This window comes from Rhincodon typus, chromosome 11, assembly GCF_021869965.1.
Source record: "Rhincodon typus isolate 14 chromosome 11, sRhiTyp1.1, whole genome shotgun sequence".
Classification (NCBI taxonomy): Eukaryota; Metazoa; Chordata; class Chondrichthyes; order Orectolobiformes; family Rhincodontidae; genus Rhincodon; species Rhincodon typus.
Genome location: NC_063342.1, coordinates 26,713,504 through 26,732,759, shown reverse-complemented (window position 1 = coordinate 26,732,759; position 19,256 = coordinate 26,713,504). Strand labels below are relative to the sequence as shown.

The following is a 19,256-nucleotide window of genomic DNA, read 5'->3' as shown; positions in this document are numbered from 1 at the left end:
CTAGGCCCAAAACGTCAGCTTTCCTGCTCCTCTGATGTTGCTTGGCCTGCTGTGTTCATCCAGCTCTACACCTTGTTATCTCTGGGCTGAGTAAGTGTTTGTTTTCTGCCTGAGGGAGCAGGCTCTATTTTTGAGTCATGCGTAGCCCTTCAAGAGACAAGTGCATTAAAATGAGGCATTTTCACAGTACGGTTTAAAAGACAGACAATTTGTAACCACAGAATTGTCCATGTAAAACTTATGTAGTGACCAATTTTGTCAAATTTAAATCCTGTCCTTAACCTTATTATCGGTCTTTACAAATTAAATCATCTCTGTGAGGCATAAGTAATTTAAAGTACCACCTGCATGTCACAATTCATGAAAACAAACCAAAATCTCATTGGCTGGATAAGGCTCCACCAGAGCACAGAGCTGCTGTGCTCACCTTGAAATATGCATTGACAACATGCACTAATGTGCAACACGGCTTTTCTTCGCTGATGGGAGCCAGGGTGAGTGTGACAAGCTCTCAGTGATGGTACCTCACAATCTTCTATATTAGGTGTGAGACATGGATTGTGCTGTATACATTGGAATGAGGTCCACATATAGGCATCTTATGGTTGTCAAGGCCCTCCATGTCTCACTGTATTAAAAAAGGTGTGATATACTGTTGTTTGCTGGCTGCTCACGTTAAAGAGCTGTTTTGTTTCAGATGTTCCCCACATTAGGTTCAAAAAGAACCACCACCAAATGATCCAGCTACGGAAAGCATCATCACTGCTCTGTCTACTGCATGTTAAAAATAAACATAGAGAAATTGAGGAGAAACAGATCTGTCAGCAAAGCCAGGACCAGCAGCAGCCAACAGTCTCCATGTGAAGAAGTTACTGTGCAGAAGGTGCAGACTGCCCAGAGTCAATCATCCCTGATGACATTTTCTTAAAATGAATACATGCCAGACAGAGTGTGTTGCATAATCCTTGCATATTGTATTCTGCATAACCAGAACTGGCAAACAGGGGATGTTATGGATGCTAGGGAGTTGGGAGATCAGCAGCGTCTTCTGCAAAAGGAAATTGAGGACATTGTGTCCCGGAGCTCATGGAGAGGAACCCTCCCCTAAATCGACACTTGCCAGTTTTGGTAAATTTCAGCCCAGTGTTTCTTGACTACGTACAAAACAAAAAAAAACGACTGTTCAAATTTCTGTTATGTGACTGTACTCTTATTTTTGCCATGAAGCTGAGAAAAACAATTCACCTAAAATCTGTTAGCAATTCCTGGTGCATTCCCATACAGGTGAATTTTAAATCATGACAGAGTTTTCCTAGCCCCCTGAATGACATGGGCAATGGCAAGTCAGTTAGAAAAATGCTGCAAAAATCTGAATTTCTTTTCTTCCCCTCAATGTTGAGAATCTAAAGTCCAATTTTATACCCCAGTTTTTATGATAACTTTTGAATATTGCTTGTGAATAACAAGATGACTATTTGTATGCACTAACATCTTATGATTACCAATTCTTAGCTCAATCACATGCAATTTCTTATTCTCCTACACAATAGGGAAAAATTAAATGGCGAGAACATTAGACATGGAAGTCTAAGTGGGTACCTGGAGGCTCCAGTCTGCGGCTTGCTTCCTTGAGCTTCCATCCGAACTGCATTTCACAACATCTCAGGGCAAGCTACATGGGTAGCAACATGTATACACCCATCAAGAAAGATTGGCATCAACGATGCACCAGTCTCAACTTCATGACATATCTAACTCACTTAAAAAACAGTTATCCATTTCAATGCCACACATTGGTGCAAGTGCACTCCAACACCATACATTGTAATGCTGCTTCCATGCCACTTCATATGCAGGGACTGGCACCCATCTGGACAAGGGTGCACGTCAGGGCTCTTCACTTGCTCACTTGTCACTCGTGCACGCTGTACCTACTCAGATGCTCAAAACATCCCTGCCTTACCTTTTTCTGCAGAACTTGCAGGCTGACTGTACATCAGCCTTGCTTTCCCTCTTAGCACAGGCGCAAAGCTGGGAAACTTGTCATGTTTTCAAGCAGTGATTAGTGAAGGAACAGACATGTTGCTTTAGGACACTATGGCACATAACTGTCACATCTGCAACATGTGCCAAAAGCTGCAAACATACTACATGTGCTTCAGCCAAATGGCCATATGTGAAAGTCTAAAAGGGGAGTAGTCTTCAGTCTACTCAACTTAGCCATGTGGTATTGCAATGAGTCGAGAATATCATCCAATTTCAGTCCAGGGGCTTGCTTGATGCTGACTCGCTGAAGTTCCCAGAGTGCCATATCACTATAATCTGGTTAGCAGGCCCATGGTCAATCTTGGTGTTAGGTAGTGGGAGTACCTGGATTGCTAGCCAATGCAAGTTTGAGAGACACCTTTGCGATATAGGTGTGGTGCATACATAATGAGGTGAGCAGTAGAGGATTGCTTGAAATAATTTGCTGGAGCTCACGGAGAGAATTCTTCAATGGAACTCCTGAAATTGACACATAGGATTGAATTTTACCAAAGATTGGACGTGTCTTTTTATTAAGTTGGTAGTGAAAATATTTACCAGCTGCTGGAGCATTAATTTTACTGGTCAATGCAATAAAAGAATGCTGAGTATTTTATTTGTCCTCTTAAACCAAGACACCCTCTTGGTCTACAACTAGGAGATTCTATAGTTCTATAATTTCCACAGTAGAGGGTGAGAACACTTTATATTGTCGTGGTCTCACTGTACCTGAACCAAGAGTTGCAAGATGGAGCATATTTCCTCGCAGTACACTAACAATTATCCTAAAAGTAATCAAAAACAGAAATATTTTCATTCCAGAATGCTTCCAAGATAATAAATAATGTTATCAAAGATTACCACACCACATTTTGCATTAAATACTATTAAGATAGACTGCAAGGCGCCTTCAACAACATCTTTCAAACCTGCACTACCAAGGAGGAGCGGGGCAGTAGATAGCTAGAGACACCCCCACCTTCAATTTCCACTGCATGCCACTCACCATCCTGACTTGAAAATATAATCACCATTTCCTCAGTGTCGCTTGGTCAAATCCTGGAGTTCCCTCTAAAGGGATCTGGGACCACATGGACTGCAGCTCACCATTATCTCCAAGGCCAATTAGGGATGGGCAACTTAACTTGTCCAAGCTAGCAACACCTACATTCTGTCAGAATACAAAAGTCCCAAATATGTTATCGAAATGCACTCAGATGAGCCTGCATCTATAATAATTGATGGAAAATGCTGCAAAATAAAATAAACATCCCTTTTAAGTACAAAGCACTACAGTCTTGTAGGGTCATGTTTCCTTCCTGGCAGCACACTGTCTGATTCTACCTACATCAAGTATCTCCTTGGGCACTTAGTTAATTCATTGCAGCCTGTATGAGGCAGTTAACGTTTGAACTATTTGTTCAGCTTCTCCTTTCTGACCTTTCTCCTTACTGCCTGCTTTGCCTAGTTACACAGAGTTTGTGGCAAGTAATTTTTAAATTGAGTTTCGTACACTCATTACAACATTGAAAAGGTTCCAAGCTCTCCCTCAGGATTTATTTTTTTCCAGAATGAATATTCAGAGATTCTGTAGTCTCTTTTCAATTGCCCAAGCCTCAGTACAACCTTAATCTCTGAGGACAGCATACATTCGCTATAGAATAACCAATTCTGTAAACAGTAAACTCTGCTCCTATGATGCTGCTTGGCCTGCTGTGTTCATCTAGCCCTGCACCTTGTTGTCTCGGATTCTCCAGCATCTGCAGTTCCTACTATCTCTGTAAACAGTTCTGTTGACAGCATTGAACTCACGTTTTGCAAAAGCTCAGCATTGACATATGGTCTATGCACCTGGCAATACTTACTTTCTTTCCTTTATTACTGTTACAAATCATGCTGCTGATGATTTTACTAAGTTGTTCTTCTGTCTGACTTCCTGCAACATGTGCTAGTTGATTCCATAGCCATACTGTTTATTACTCCTCCCTATTCTCAACTTGCATTTGTTCACATTAAACAGCAGTTCCTCTTACCAAATGCCAGATTTTCAATTACAGATCTTTTACAGTGACTTTCCATATTCCTTGGTACATGTAATCTCCTCATCTTAACTCGTGAATTGTGAGTAAAATGTGGCAGCACTGCTTACATTCTAAGTTTCAAACCTTTCTGTATAACAAAGACAAACACTAAGAATTCACCTTGACTCATTCAAGTAATCAACTCCCTACATTCTGCTGCAACTTAATATGTAACCATCATCTGTTGCTGCTAGTTGCTATATTTTCAGATCTGGTCCTGGAGCTTCAGTTATGCATTGCATCCTAGCCCACATCTCTTGTGCCAAGCAGTAACTATGGGTCTTTTTTAGTCAGAAGTTTAACCTAGGAGCATACTTGTACTGCTAAATTAGCAGGAGTCAGTAGGAGCAGAAGTAGGCCACTCAACCCCCTCAAATCTTGCTCCACCATGCAACTTGACATGATGGACCAGCAACACAACACCACTTTCCCATGCTATTGATGATTGTTTTGAATTTGCTCCATTAATGAGCTTCTACCACTGTCTGGGTTGGAGAATTCCAACATTCATTACCTTGAGTGAACAAATTCCTCATCTCAGGCCTACCTCTTATTCTAATTTTCACAAACCATTCCAGAATTTATAGAATGCACAGTTACATTGTGTTGTGATTTTAACAAGGGGGCTGGATCACCGTTAAGGACTCTCCACTTGTAAACAAAGGGGATGGAATACTAACCTCTGGAGTTATTTCACATTATTTCCAACAAGACACTTCAATACTCTTCAACTTTATGCAGTAATGGTTTTCATTATCATAAAAGTTGTTTAATAGAGGAAAAAGACACCATGAAATAACAGACATGATTTATAATGCTGAACTCATGTTTATTATAATTTGATAATTGTTCCGTCAGCATTTTCAATTTCATGGGTGTTAAAATATTGGTTGAAATATCTGACAATCTTGACTAAATCAACATAAATGTTTTTCAATTTCAATGTTTTCTTCATGCTGCCAATGCCAATTCAAATCCAGGGCCAAACAATTAATTCGATGACTTGGAAAAATCATGGTGAAATCATATTCTATTCCATGCTTTGGGGCTCCCTAATTCCCCAAAGTATTAAATGGTCAAAAATAGAGTCAAATTCCAAATTTCTGCCAAAGTTGCCTTTCAACTGGTCATAGAGATGTATAGCACAGAAACAGACCCTTCGGTCCAACTCATCCATGCTGACCAGCTATCCTAAATGAATCTAGTCCCATTTGCCAGCATTTGGCCCATACTGCTCTAAACCCTTCCTATTCATATACCCATCTAGATGCCTTTAAAAATGTTGGAATTGTACCAGCCTTCACCATTTCCTGTAGCAGCTTATTCCATACATGCACCACCCTCTTGCTAAAAAGTGGCCCCTCAGGTCCCTTTTAAATTTTTACCATCCCCTCTCACTTTAAATCTATTCCGTCTAGTTTTGGGCTCCCTTGGGGATAAGGCCTTGGCTATTCACTCTATGTCCCTCAGGATTTTCTGAGCTTCTATAAAGGTCACCCCTCAGCCTCTGATACTCCCACTAGATAGATGCTAACCAGGAAATGTAGTGAGAACTCCTGCTTACATTCAGCATTTACTACAGCAGCAATAGGATTTTTAACACCAATGACAGGACTGAAACTGATTTTGTATGAGAACAATGACAGCAAGACCAAGCTTTCAATGAAGTTCACCATCTATACCAAATGCAGACAGTTTCCATTTTGGTCACTTAGAGTTGTAACAAAGTGATTCCAGGGGATTTATTTTCTGAGAACTCATTTTGGAAAGTAGCTGACTTATGTCCTTTAATACTACTAAACAGACTAGAGGAGCATGCTGTGCACGGATCACTGTAAATAAACATTTTAATTAATTGATGCAATAATACCTTGCTGTTCTTTTTAAAAATGATGTATTGCTATACAATAGCTAACCTCAGCAGGAATGTCAGAAAGAGCACAAGTGTGTTTAGGTGAACAGGAATGTCTCAGTCCGATTGCTGCCAAGCGATTGCCTGCAATAGTACACATGTATGGATATTGAGTAAGGATTGGATTAGGATCCACTGTGGTTGAATAGCCTTCACTGCTGAGACTGACCTGTAAAAGGAGGGTCTTTGGACAGAATGCATGGAATCTTGCCCCAACAACAGTATATGTCTTCATGACAAACCTTAATCTCTTGCTTGAGAATTATAGCAGTCTTTCAGCTCTGAAAAGCAGTGCACCATGGTTAGAACACACTTTGGGACTTGAGCTAATCTTCAGAAAGATGATTTTTAAAAAAAGCTGTAGTTTCCAGTGTATTAACTCATTACCAGCATTCTCATTTAATAGTTTAATTCACTTACACAATGAAATGCTGAAAAAATATTCTGACAATAATTGTCCACATGCCTGTTAATGTTTTGTAAATTTAAAAACAGGCTGATTTGCTGCAAGTATGTACAGTCCAAGTCATGGATTCTGGTACTTTATCATCATGGCCAATATGAAATTGTTAAACTTGTAAACAAAGAAAACTTTGGACTAATCCTGAAACTTCTACATGAGTCCTGGCAATCCTAGTGGTATAAGTGGGTGCAGTTTGTGTAATCTCATTTTGGGCATCCTGGTCTACTATTGCTACATACAAATGACCAGGAATGACAACTTGTGCTGTTCAATTATTGTGTCAACCAAAGGAATTGTGTGTGACCATAACAAAAGTTGTCATTGTGGCTTTATCAGACTGAGCCACAATGACAACTTCTGTCATGGTCACACACGATTCCTTTGATTGACACAATAATTGAACAGCACAAGTTGTCATTCCTGGTCAGACTGATAAAGCCAGAGTCAGAATACAGAGGCAACTATAATTTTGAATGTAATGCTAAGCTTTTATAGAGCAATAAGCTTAATCCTCCTTGAAATTATTCAAGTGAAGAAAATTCTTCAGGGAAAATGGGCTGCCCACTGTGGGGGTTTTTTTTAAGGCATTGCTGTGGATGACAAACTGCCTGGCACCAGAGAAATTGAAGTATAATCTTTTGAAAAAAAATTTTGGAATCAGGATTGTTCTTCCTGGCTCCACAGCACTCCTGACAGCTGTGATCAATGCCTTCTAGCACTTTTAGTGAGGGTGGTTCAAACTTCACCTCCTGACCCGATTGTGGAGTTAGGATAACTGTATTCAGTGCTTTTAAAATTACTGAACCAGACACCCAATCAGGCCAGTCACGAGAATCCCACTGGGGGAAATCAACAGTGTTTAATAGGCTGATTCTAGGTCCAAAATTCAACTCAGGCTAACTTCTATTCCTGTGTTCACAGTTCCTAGTCCTTTGTTATACACTCCAATAACACACGAAAAACAACATTCATCCTAACACATTTTTAAGGATTAGGTACAACTGCATTTTTTATTGTAGAAAAATCCTGATTAAAATGTAATCCTGATGCAAGAGTAACATTCTTTGTGAAATTAGTTCCACACTAATCAGGATTTTACTAATTCTGCATAGTCTGTAAAAATTCCTAATTATGCAATCTTTGGTATTGGATTTCAACACTATACTAAAACTGACTAGTGCCAACTGGTCTAGCATCTGCGACTGTGAATAAGTCTGAGCATTTTTTTAAAAATTCAAATAAAATTTCAACGTTCAATAAGGGTATTTGCAAGAAGTCAGCATTTAAGTAGTAAAAATTCTAGCAAATTATAATCCTGATTGCTAATTGGTAAAGGACAAAGCCAATTTTTACTTAGGATGATTTATTAAGAGTGAAACATTGCAGGCTTATCCTGATTCCAACGAACTTATGACAATAAGTGTCTCTTTACGTGTGTTCCAGTAAGGATCCAATCAATCAATCCGTCCCCTCCACATGCACGTGCCTGATTTCAATTGATGCAATTAACAAGTGCACTGATAAAGGGATGAATATTTAAATGCTAAAATCAGGAGCCGTGAGATTATCTATCCTGCTGCGGTGCAGTGATAGTGTCCCTACCTTTCGGTTTAGGATTCCAGATTCAAGTGTCACCTGCCCCAGATATGCATAAACAACATTTCAGACCAGGTCGAATAAAAACATCTGCGGGCACAGGGGAAAATGGAGAGGAGAAAAGGAACTCTATCCAGGAGTTAAATGAGGACAGTGTTGTACTGGACTCAGACATTAACTAGCAACATAACACCATGATTGCCAAGTCTAATTAGCCATATTCTTGGAGGTTTCATCCCACAACCGTGCTGCACTCTGATGCAACACCACAATCATGCCATTGCCTACAGACAATGTGCCCACTCACATGGTGCATCTTCCTAAAGGAATTAGAAAATAAGCCTAGCAGCCAATTGGATGAGGTTAGATTTTCAGTCAGACAGCCTTTTTGTTCCATGTTTGCTGTTCCTCTAATTTCTGGGGCAAAATCCTGGGCACCCCTCACTAATTGCCCTATGGGATTACCTTCACCCCACAAACAGCATAGTTCAAAAATAAGGCCCAGCAGTGTTTTCCAAGAGCAGTTAGAAGCAGAAATTAAACTGCCATATTCCAAGAGTGTAAATAAACATGCATTTATACACTGCCTTCAATGCAAAACCAAAACACTCCAGAATACTTTGTAATCAAATGATTATCAACAGGGCTACCAGCACATGAAGATCACTGCATGCAATGATTCGGAGAGAAAATGTATAGGCTGACATTTACAGGGGAATGGGAGGTTGAAATATTGAGAATGAAACGAAAGCCAAATCTGACTTGAATCTTCTTAAAATGGAGGTGGGATGAAGGATGGATGGTTAGTTTGCAGGGGGAACTGAGTACATGGTTCAAATAATTTCAAGAGCTTTTATTATTACAAACGTTTCAATTTTTAAACCCACTTTAATTGGGTTTTCATAGGCCCAGACAAGTTAACAGAGAATATGAGGACCTCTCTGCAAGATCGTAGCCCTGGCCCAATTATCTTCAACTGATTCAATGACCTTTCCTCCATCCAAAGGTCAGAAGTGGGAATGTTTGCCGATGATTGCACAATATTCAGCACCATTGGCAAATCCTCAGATACTGATGAGGTCCATGTCCAAACACAGCAAGACCTAGGCAAAAAAAAAATTAGACTTAGGGTGCAATGTGACAAGTGGCATTTGTGTAACACAAGTATAGGGCAACAGACCATCTCCCACAAAAAAAAGGAGAATCTAACCATTGCTCTATGAAATTTAATGACATTTCCGTCACCAAATGTGATGATTCTATGGCTTTCAAGAGTTTATTTTGTCTTGGTATTTTTTGAAGAGAGGTTGTAAGGCAGATATAATGAGCTGATTACTGAAGGCCATTTGAGTAAACAGCTTGTGAGGCCTTGGGGGGGTTTTCTTAAAAAAACTTGGTACAATGGAAGCAGCCTGGGTGTGGCCCGCTCTCATAAACCAGGCTTTTTAGTTTTTAAGTTTTAGCTTTAGGCAGAAAAAGATAGTGGGGACTCGAGAGCTACAGGTTTCTAAAGAAGGGTCTAGGCCCAAAACGTCAGCCTTCCTGCTCCCCTGATGCTGCTTGGTCTGCTGTGTTCATCCAGCTCTACACCTTGTTATCTCTAGAGGTTTCAGTGAATGTCTTTTAGCTGCTACTCTGAATTTTCTTTTGATTTTTTTTTACTCCTCCTCCTAGATTGGAGAACTGCATGTGTGAACACGTGTCCGAACTTTCCTTTTTTGCCAAGGGGTGTTTGTGGGATGTTACTATATTGGAACAGTAATTAGTAACAGCTACCTGTATCTGTTAAGTTTCAATAGGAAAGTTATTCTAAATTCCTCTCTATTTGGTTGTAGTTTATTTAAATAATGTAATTAAAATATGTTTTGCTTAATGTTGAGTAGTTTGACCAGTCACATTGAATCAGAAACAGACTTTACATCTGCCTGTAAAGTAAGAACGTTAGGGTCTAGGCTATAATACTTAAAATATTTGGACGGAGTCTGTTCTGGTCCATAAAAGAATCCCCACTGTCAATATCCTGGGGGATTACCATTGACCAGAAACTGAACTGGCCCAGCCACATAAATGCTGTGGCCACAGTAACAGGTTAGAGGTGAAGAAGCCTGAAGTGAGTAACTCACCTCTTGTCTCTCTAAAACCTATCCACCATCTTCAAGGGTGAAGTCAGGAGTGCAGTGTAAAATTCAACGTGAGTAATCTTGTTTAGTAGCAATTACAACTTAGCATAAAATTATTTACCTTTGAATAGACAAGGCTTAACATTTCATGGCATGATTAGCTGGCATATAAATCAGTTAAGTAGAGGAATCTTATACACCTCAACGTATTTGAATGCCGAGTCTTCTTGTGACGTACTGTATAGATTGTAACAAGGTCAGCCAGGTGAACCTCAGAACACTAGTTTCCTGATTGCACCAGGTTAACAGCCCCAGTGAGGCTCGCCTGGCAGATATAAAGAAGAGTGTCAGACATCCTGTTCACTGAGAAAGTGGATCAGTGTCAGCAAAGACTTTCCGCATGTAAATAAAGGGTGATTTGGTGATGGGATACCAGCCTCTGTGTAGTTATTTCAGTGGTGGTGATGAGAGAGAAAAAAAGAACAACAGTCTTGAAGAAATTTGCTTGCAACAATCATCTTTGAGTTGGGTATTTCTGGCATCATGCCATTATTTGGCAAGCTTGATTTGTTTGATTCTGCTGTCAGAAACTGGGCCCAGGGTGTGGAATGAATGTGTTTTTTTTTCCTAGACAAATGACATTTTCTGGGCAGATGAAAAGCAACAAGTAATTCTCCTGACGGTTTGTGGACCTGCAGCTTTTTCAGTTATCAGGAGAGTAATGTTTCCTGAGGAAACGAATACTAAAACCTTTTAAGAGTTGACAGATTTAATTAAGGAATATTACAACACCAAGCCTCCTCTAATTCTGAGACACTATTGGTTTCACTCAGCTGTTCAAGAATCAGGGGAATCAGTGTTGGGATTTTTGACGATTTTTAAAATGACTGGCAGAGGAATGTGACTTTGATTTAACCCTCCATGAGATGCTGAGAAACTGTTTGGTACAAGGGATTAATGATGTAACTATGCAATAGCTCCCACTAGCTGAAGGCCAACTGGACTTCAAAGCAGACACGACAACTGGCTTTGTCATTACAAAATGCGGTGTGGAGCATGAGTTACAGGGTATGCTGATGGAAATGGACACGCTTGCCAAGTTGACAGAGCTTGGAGAACACCATTTGAGTGAAGGCAAATGCATAGCCTCATTCATGATTCCCAAGTCCGCCCACAGAAAACAAAGTCAAGCCTCAGCCAGTTAAAATTTTCCTTCAGGATCGGGGATGGTAAATCTTGGTATTTGCTGCCAATGTGCAGAATCAAGACAGCAAGAAAGTCCCACTAGACCCAAATTGGATAAGAGAACTCACAGGTCGGTATCCAGGAGAGGGACACCCTGTAAAACCCACTTACATCAGGCTTGGAAGAGTTAAACTGTGGCTGTATCAAACAAACCAACTGTATCAAAATTCACACTGGAGTTCAACCTTAAGTCTGTGTCAGCTACACGGAGAACCTATACAGGGGAAATTTTACAGATTAAAAAGAGAACTAAAGTTGTACCCTTATGAGAAGCAGCTGGTTCAGTTACCACCAATTGTAGGGGCAAAATTGGTTGCAAAAGATTCACCTAGATTGGCTCAATATTTAGATGAGAAAATGGCTGCCTAAGTGAAGCCCAGTGAAATATCCAGAAGTTTTTCAGGAAGGTTTAGGGACTATTAAAAAAGGAGCCAAAGCCACCGTGCAAGTTGACAAGGAAACAATTTCACTAGTGCATTTGCCCTACGTGCGACAGTAGAGGCAGAAATCAGCAGGCTGTAAAGTGAAGGAATTAGACCAGTCCAGTTTGCAGAATGGGCAGCACCAATCATACCAAATGTGAACCTGTCAGGTTGGTTCACGTTTGTGGGGATCTTAAGCAAGCAGTAAACTGCTTCTTCCGGTTGAATAAAAGTCCAATCCCTTGCATAGATGACTTTTTTTTGGGGTGAGACAAGCTGTTGTTGTCCTTCACTAAGCTGGACATGAGCCATGCGTACCTGCAGTTAGACGAGGATCCCCAGAAGTATGCATGCTACAATACCCATATGGACTTGTACCAATATACGAGACCGCTATTTGGGATATCGTCAGCCTGTGCCATTTTTTCAACGGACCTTGGAGGACATTTTACAAGGGCTACCCCAGGTTGCCATTTATCTGGATGATGTGTTAATAACTGGCAAGACCAATAAGGAGTCCTTAGAACTTCAGCATTGGCTTCAGACATTTCTAAGGCGTACACCTGCCTAGAAGGGAAAAATGTGTTCCAAGCACCCCAAGTGGGCTACAGGGGTCTAGTGGACTGTGTTACACCCGTTAGAAGATATAAGGAAGGGTGATCAAAGATGCCCTGGCTCCCACATCTGTACCAGAACTTAGATCTTTCTCTAATAATTCACCAATCCAAGGAAAGTTCATGCATAATCTGGCCTCCATCCTGGCACCCTTACATCTGCTATTGAAAAAGGGTCAACCTTGGACCTAAGACATAGCTTTAGGCTACGTGAAAAAGCAGGTTTTTGTCGTCTAAAGGTGTAGGCGTATTATGATCCCAAGCAAGATGTGGTGCTGATGTGTGATGTCTCTCCATATAGTATCAGGGTAGTGTTGGCTCACAGATGGCCCAAAGAAGAGGAATGGCCATCCTTCCCAGATTTTGGCTGCTGCAGAGCACAGGTACACCTAGATAAAGGAGGAAGGCTCATTGGTCATCTTTGGTGTGAGAAAGTTCCACCAAATACAATTACAAATGTACCAATGTAATGGTAACAGGCCACAAAAAGCCTGCTAGGGCTACTCAAAGAGGACAAGGCCACGCCACTCATAGCTTCAGGTCAAATTTTAGCAGTGGGCTCTCATTCAATTAGATGTTGGAAGACTGTCCACAGGTCAGTGCTGATGCCTGAGTCACCACTTGCTAGCAGAAACAGCCCCAGTGGTGCTGCCACTGGGAGAGTCCATTCTGGCTTTAAACTTTCTGGGTACCCTTCCACTCACCACAGACAATTACAGGACTGTGGATGCAAAAAAAAAACAAAAAAAAAAGATCTGGTCCTGGCAAAAAAACCTGGAACAGCTGGTGGTGAAGGGGGAGCAAAAGCGCCATCACAACCAGAATTGAAATCTTTCTGGACCCAGTAAGGCCAGATTACCATAGAGGACAGCATTTTATTGTGGGGAGCAAGAGTGATTGTCCTAAGCAAGGGTCACCGCCAGATACTGGCTGAACTCCTTCAGGAGTGTCCAAAACGAAGATGATGGTGAGAAGTTATGACTGGTGGTCAGGATTGGACGCAAACATAGCTGTGCTGGCGAGGCACAGCCCAGAGTGTCAACAAGGACAAAAAAAAAGATTACTAACGGAAGTTCCCCACATGCATGGGAATGACCAGGCACACCCTAGACTCAATTGCACTGATTATATCGGCCCTTTCATGAGTTCAGTGTTCTTGGTCATTGTCAATGCCCACTCAGAGTGCTTGGACGTGCATCGAGTTCAAACACTCTGGGAAGATGATACAAAAGATTCTTGCAGCTTTTCTAATACATGGGCTCCCAGAAGTGTTGGTCATAGACAAATAAGCCATCATTTACCAGCAGGGAATTTGGCTATTTCCCAGAGTTGAATGGCATTCGGCACACAATGGCAGCTCCATACCATTCGTCGTCTGATGGTATGGTAAAGAGAGCAATGCAAACTTCGAAGGCAGGCTTAAAGAAACAACCTACAGCCTCACTCAATACCAAACTATCCTGGTTCCTATTTGATTACTGGATCACCCCTCATGCAACTACAGGGGGTAGCTCCAGCAGAGTTGCTAACAGGGAAGAGACTCTGCACCAGGTTAAATCTGATCTACCAAAGTCACGGAAATGGCCCTGCATGGCTAAGAGACGTGACATACAAAGTTTGGGTAGGTGAGGCAGACCTGAACAAGCATGTGGATAACATGAAAACTGCGAACAGGGTAGGAGCAAAACATACTTGGCCCCTCAGAACAGCTAGAAAGACTGTCAGAACCCATGGGTTCTCCCCCTCCACCTAGCGAAGGGGCCTCTCTGAAAACACTCCAGAAGAAGAGAAAGAACTGGCCCATGTCCCAGACTTAGCGGGGAAGGGATGCAGTGATTGTGACGACGTCAGAATGGTGGGCCTCAGTATAGGAGATCCCTAATTGGAGCTGTTAATTTGGCTCAATCAGGGAGCTCTGGCTGACAGATATAAACAGGAGCATCAGAAGTTCTCTTCATTCAGAGAGCTAGCTCTGAGAAAGCCAGACCAGTATCAAGTATTATGCATGTGTAAATAAAAAGGGTGTCTTGGTGATGACAAACTGGCCTCTGTGGTGTTATTTCACACACTCTTGCAGAAGAGCAGGGCAAGGACTTCCTGATTTTCCAGAAAAATCTATTCAAGTCCCTTTGAGTTATGACTTACTACTATTAAATTAAATAGCTTAATAACTAACTTATACCTTAATCCTAATGATCACCCAACCATTAGTCCCACTTTAAAGGCTAGCCCTTTTGGGTCTTGTGGGCCAGTAGTTGTGTGCCTGTCTCTAAACCAGAAGGTCGAGGTTATAGTCCCTTTTGCCTCCCAAGGTATGTCACAGCATGACCAAACAAAGTGATTGTCCTACGTCCAAAGGGTGAAATCATCCTTCAGCTGCACCTGAGTAAGGGAGCCATGAATGGAGAACTTGAAAACATGACTTTTTTGCCCCTCAGTCACATGATTATCAAAGTATTATAGTATTTGAAAATGTATGAATTGGGACTTCCAGCAGTGAATCTTCACATCCATTTTATAGATAATAGAATCCTTACAGTGCAGATAGATACCATTTGGCCCATTGAATCTGCACCAATCCTGTGAACAATATCCCCCCCATCCCCACCCCAGCTAAACCTGCTGGAAACAAGATCCTGAGCCAGAAGGGGCCCTGCGAAGTAACAGTTTTCTTTTAAAGAAAAAAAGACATTAGTTTTTTTTGGAAACCAAGAGGAGCAGTAGCACTTCTCCAGATTCCACAAGGAAACTTTGGACCTTTCCTAATCCAGGCTACTTCCTCCTTCCCCTAACTGGATTTCCCTCCCGGAAAATTTTAGCCATTGAACAACCACATCCCACAGGGAAGTTGGGAAGTGGCATGCTGGTGAGTCCGAGCTGTCAAAAAGTCAGTTGATCCAGCCGCTACAATCCAGGCTGGAATTCCACCAGCTTGCCATGTTCAGACCCAAAGATTGCAGTTGAAACACTTGCCATATCTTTAAGCTGCAGGGCTGAGAACTCCACGTGTTTGCAATCAAAAAATTGTAGAGGATCTTCAAGATCATTGGAATTTACAAGAGATACAATCTTCAAGATTGTCATTGTAATATAAAATGTAGGGTAGCACACATGTAATAATGCAACAATTACATTTATTCCCCTCAGATCCCTCTTGCCTTAGTAGATTGCTATGACTGGCAGGCCACATCTACACAACTTAGATGCTCAGAGCAAGAGTTGTTCATTGGTAGATCTCTAATCAACAGAGGCAAGAGCCTTGTCTTGTTTATATTACAGGGATGCTGCCACTATTGTCTCTGCATTTAACCTTCAACGATTGCCAATGGGAATGCAGAATGATCAATCACAAAGACCAATGTAAACTGAACAGAGATGGGGCTCAGGAAGAAAAATAATGTTTCAGCAATATGAAGACACATTTCAGCACTTACATCGTCACTCTGCAGACATGAATATGCTGGAGCAGAAGTCAGGAGAACAGTATTTGAGACCAGGAGACACATTTGGAGCAGTACACAAAAGAAGGTCAAGAGCTGTAGCTGGAGTATTTGGCACCAAGTTGCCATAAACTGCAGTCAGCATTAGAAACAAAATAGGTTGAGTCACACGTACGAAGGCATTGAAAGAAGAGAGACAGGGACACACACAGAAACAAATAACTTTACTAGCAAGACTGTTAAAGCTGGCCTCAATAATATGGTCAGAATTCTCCAATTCAAAACCAAGTTTGGCCTTTAGTCATGGAGAGGTCAAAATTCATTTATTTTCTTCTGTCAGACAGTAGAAAGTTGGGTTTAGCATTTGAAATCCATACTATACTTTAGGTGTGGTTGGAAATCTTCACTTGACAGTGTTGTAATTACTATATTAATTTGGCAATTGCTACAGTTATTACTACAGTATGTGGTAGCATAAATTAGAAACCTTTGATGCAAAAAAGGCAGGGGAAGAAAAAAAAAAGTTAAGACTGTGGAAACTCACTTCTAACCCGAATAGTTGCGGCTGAAATTCGTTAAAATTTAGATTTCATAGGGGAGTCTAGTAAAAGGAGGATAAAAGTAATACGGGAATGGAGAGGGGAGGTTGTTTTCTGGTAGAGGTTAATATAGCATTACATTATAGGCCACTCAGTAACCTCTGGAAAGTCGGGTAATCAGTGCTATTTAACAGTCCTTCTGTCAAAATGGAGTGCTTATTAAGTCTGAGAATAAAGATAACTGTAGAAGCAAAGCTGTAGGCTGTATTTCACCAGAAAATAGCTAAGCGTCAATTTTAATGAGTTTTGTGAACAGTTTCTCTCCACAAGCGCCTGTGCGATTTCGCACTAATTTTAACCAAACTCACCTCATTAACAGTGCACCTATAATCATCCTGCACATTCCATTCTCCCACTCGCCAAAGTCAGAAGTACTCTTCACTGTTGAGACCTCCCAGGATCCCCTGGTGCCAACACGATCTTTATGAGGCCAGTCATGCATCCAGCCAATGGCTGTCAGTCCAAAACTGCCCTAGACATGTTGGACAAAGGGAATTTGCCACCCTGTCAGGGTCTCCCACAGTAAATAAAAAAGGGCAGCCTCAGATGTCAATCCAGGGATTTGGGCAAGGCCAGGCAGCCATTTGGGACAGTCAGGGTCAGGGTCCTCTCCTCAAAGAGTGTGAAGAGCTGAATTTCAAGCACAACACCACAGGCCCTTATACCCAATTGCAGGCCTTTTTTCTCCTGGGATGAGACAAAGGGAGGGATTGGCAGATTGAGGGAGGTGAAAGAGGCTGGCACAGCGGGTGAGTACTGGTGTAGGTGGGGTGGGGGAAGTGATCGGTGTATCTCAAGTGCCTGAGAGGATTCTGGTGGTTATTAGACAGTATAACATTGCAAGCTTAGCCACCTATGGAAAGGTAAAAATCAAGATGATCCATGTGCTCCTTTCTAATAATGATTGTGTAGTAACATATCTGAATCATATGTTGCTGAATTTTATGTTGTCCCCTAACTACCATCATGCATGGCTAAAAAAGTTCGGAAGGAGCCCAACCAGAACCCCAAAGGCTGCCCTGCAGCAAGTGACAGGAGCCACTTGCATGAGATAGCCACTGCTAGAACTACAGGTATTCCCAAATGCTGAGGAATGGGTAAGACTGCAGTCAAGGTTCTCAGCGTGGAGACCTCAAAGGGTCAGATTCAAGAGGTCAATGGGAAGGGACAAAAGGCGGACAACCTCCATTGGGTCCAGAGGGCTCACAAAGGAAGACCCTACCCCTTGCCCAATGCCAGAGCTGCCAGGTGTCCACAGTGCAGGTTACTGTCTACCACCTCAGGTAAAATACTAGTGACAGTGCATTAAGCTCCTTAATTGGCTAATTTAATGAGTATATGCACTGCCTGATGCCTCCTGCACTCCACCCCCATGCCATATTAATTTCTGAGTCAGAGGCAGCCTGACATTTCAATCTTCTCCATCTTCAAAGTCCCATTGTGGGCAAGCACAAAATCCAGCCCATGGAATAATTGTTCCCACATCAAATTTAGAGATGTTTCTACTGACTATTGCAAAATTGTATGTTTTAAAGGGATATTAAACTCTACTTCGCAAAACTAGCAAGGTTGTTGCTTGATTAAAAACAGCTACATGTTGATCGTTTGGAATTTTGTAGACTTGAGTGTTTAGGGAGCTGTATTTCAACTCCTCTTTTGTTTTCATTATCTTCCTAGCATGTAGTTTCAGCCAAACATTCAGATGCTGCATTATTTTCTTCAGAGGAGTTAACACACTTGCAAAATAATTCCAAGATATAATTCTGGAAATCAGGGAATAAATCAAACACTGCCAAATCCAGTTCTGGTTTGGAATTTGATTTAATAGCTGTCCTTAAACTAACATTAAAAGGAATGATCAAGGTTGACAGTATAACCTATTCCAAAACCAATCTGCAGGCCCCTAAAATCATTTATTGGTATATCCTTGAAGAATATATTCTGTTTCACCTACGTATGAAAACAAAATCTGAATACTTGATGAGCCAGCATTATTAAACGTGTGACAGAGTTTGTATTGAGGTGCACACTGGTTATTCCTGAATAGGTGATTTCTTTCATCAGAAAGATTTAAATGTAGAGGTCCCTGGCAACACTACCCCACTAAATGGCCGACAGCTAACAGTGATAAAGATAACATTGGGTATTTGCACTATTTGATGTTCCCAAGCAATTTCAACATTGAAGCTGAACTTGGTTGAAATCTGTAATGGATTAGTCTGAAGAGATTTGATATTTGGAATTAGCTCCTTGCATCTGGTCTAAATATTTCAAAATTAAATGTGAAGGATGATGACGACGACATCATTTCAATCAGCATAGATTTTTGCTTCAATATTTGTAGTAATGGGAGGATTACATTGAGTGACTAGGCTTTTTTACCATGCCTTAATAGAGGAAATCCTGTTGGATCCTTACAGGCTTAAGATTACATGGATCTGGAGCCTAAGTCACTACGATATAGCTCTTTCACATGCTCTGTAGCTATTTTTTAGTGTAAAGGTTAATTATACCTTTTATATCTCAAGGTATTTTACAGTACCCCTTGAACATTTAGCTGAATAGTTTTCTCCTACTCAGTTCCTCACCTCCTCTCCCCACCCTATCACCAACAAGTCTTTTTGACTTGCGGCATTAATCTCCAACATTTCTAGCTCTTCATTACAGGATGTATAAACAGGGTTGGAGCGAAAAGGCAACTCCTCTGCAGGCAAAGAAATTCTGGAGCTCAAATAAAAA

General features: G+C 41.2%; 1 protein-coding gene across 2 annotated transcripts in view; it reads right to left on the bottom strand.

The window, feature by feature from the left end:
• Window positions 1-19,256, bottom strand: part of col8a1a (collagen, type VIII, alpha 1a) — a 141,692-nt gene that overhangs the window by 113,075 nt on the left and 9,361 nt on the right. The window contains exon 2 of one of the 2 annotated variants that reach the window (XM_048602499.1): window positions 6,188-6,299. The exons of the other annotated variant lie outside the window; for it this stretch is intronic. The gene's annotated coding sequence lies outside the window, so the exon portion shown is untranslated. The remainder of the gene's footprint in view (window positions 1-6,187; window positions 6,300-19,256) is intronic. 2 annotated transcript variants of the gene reach the window in all.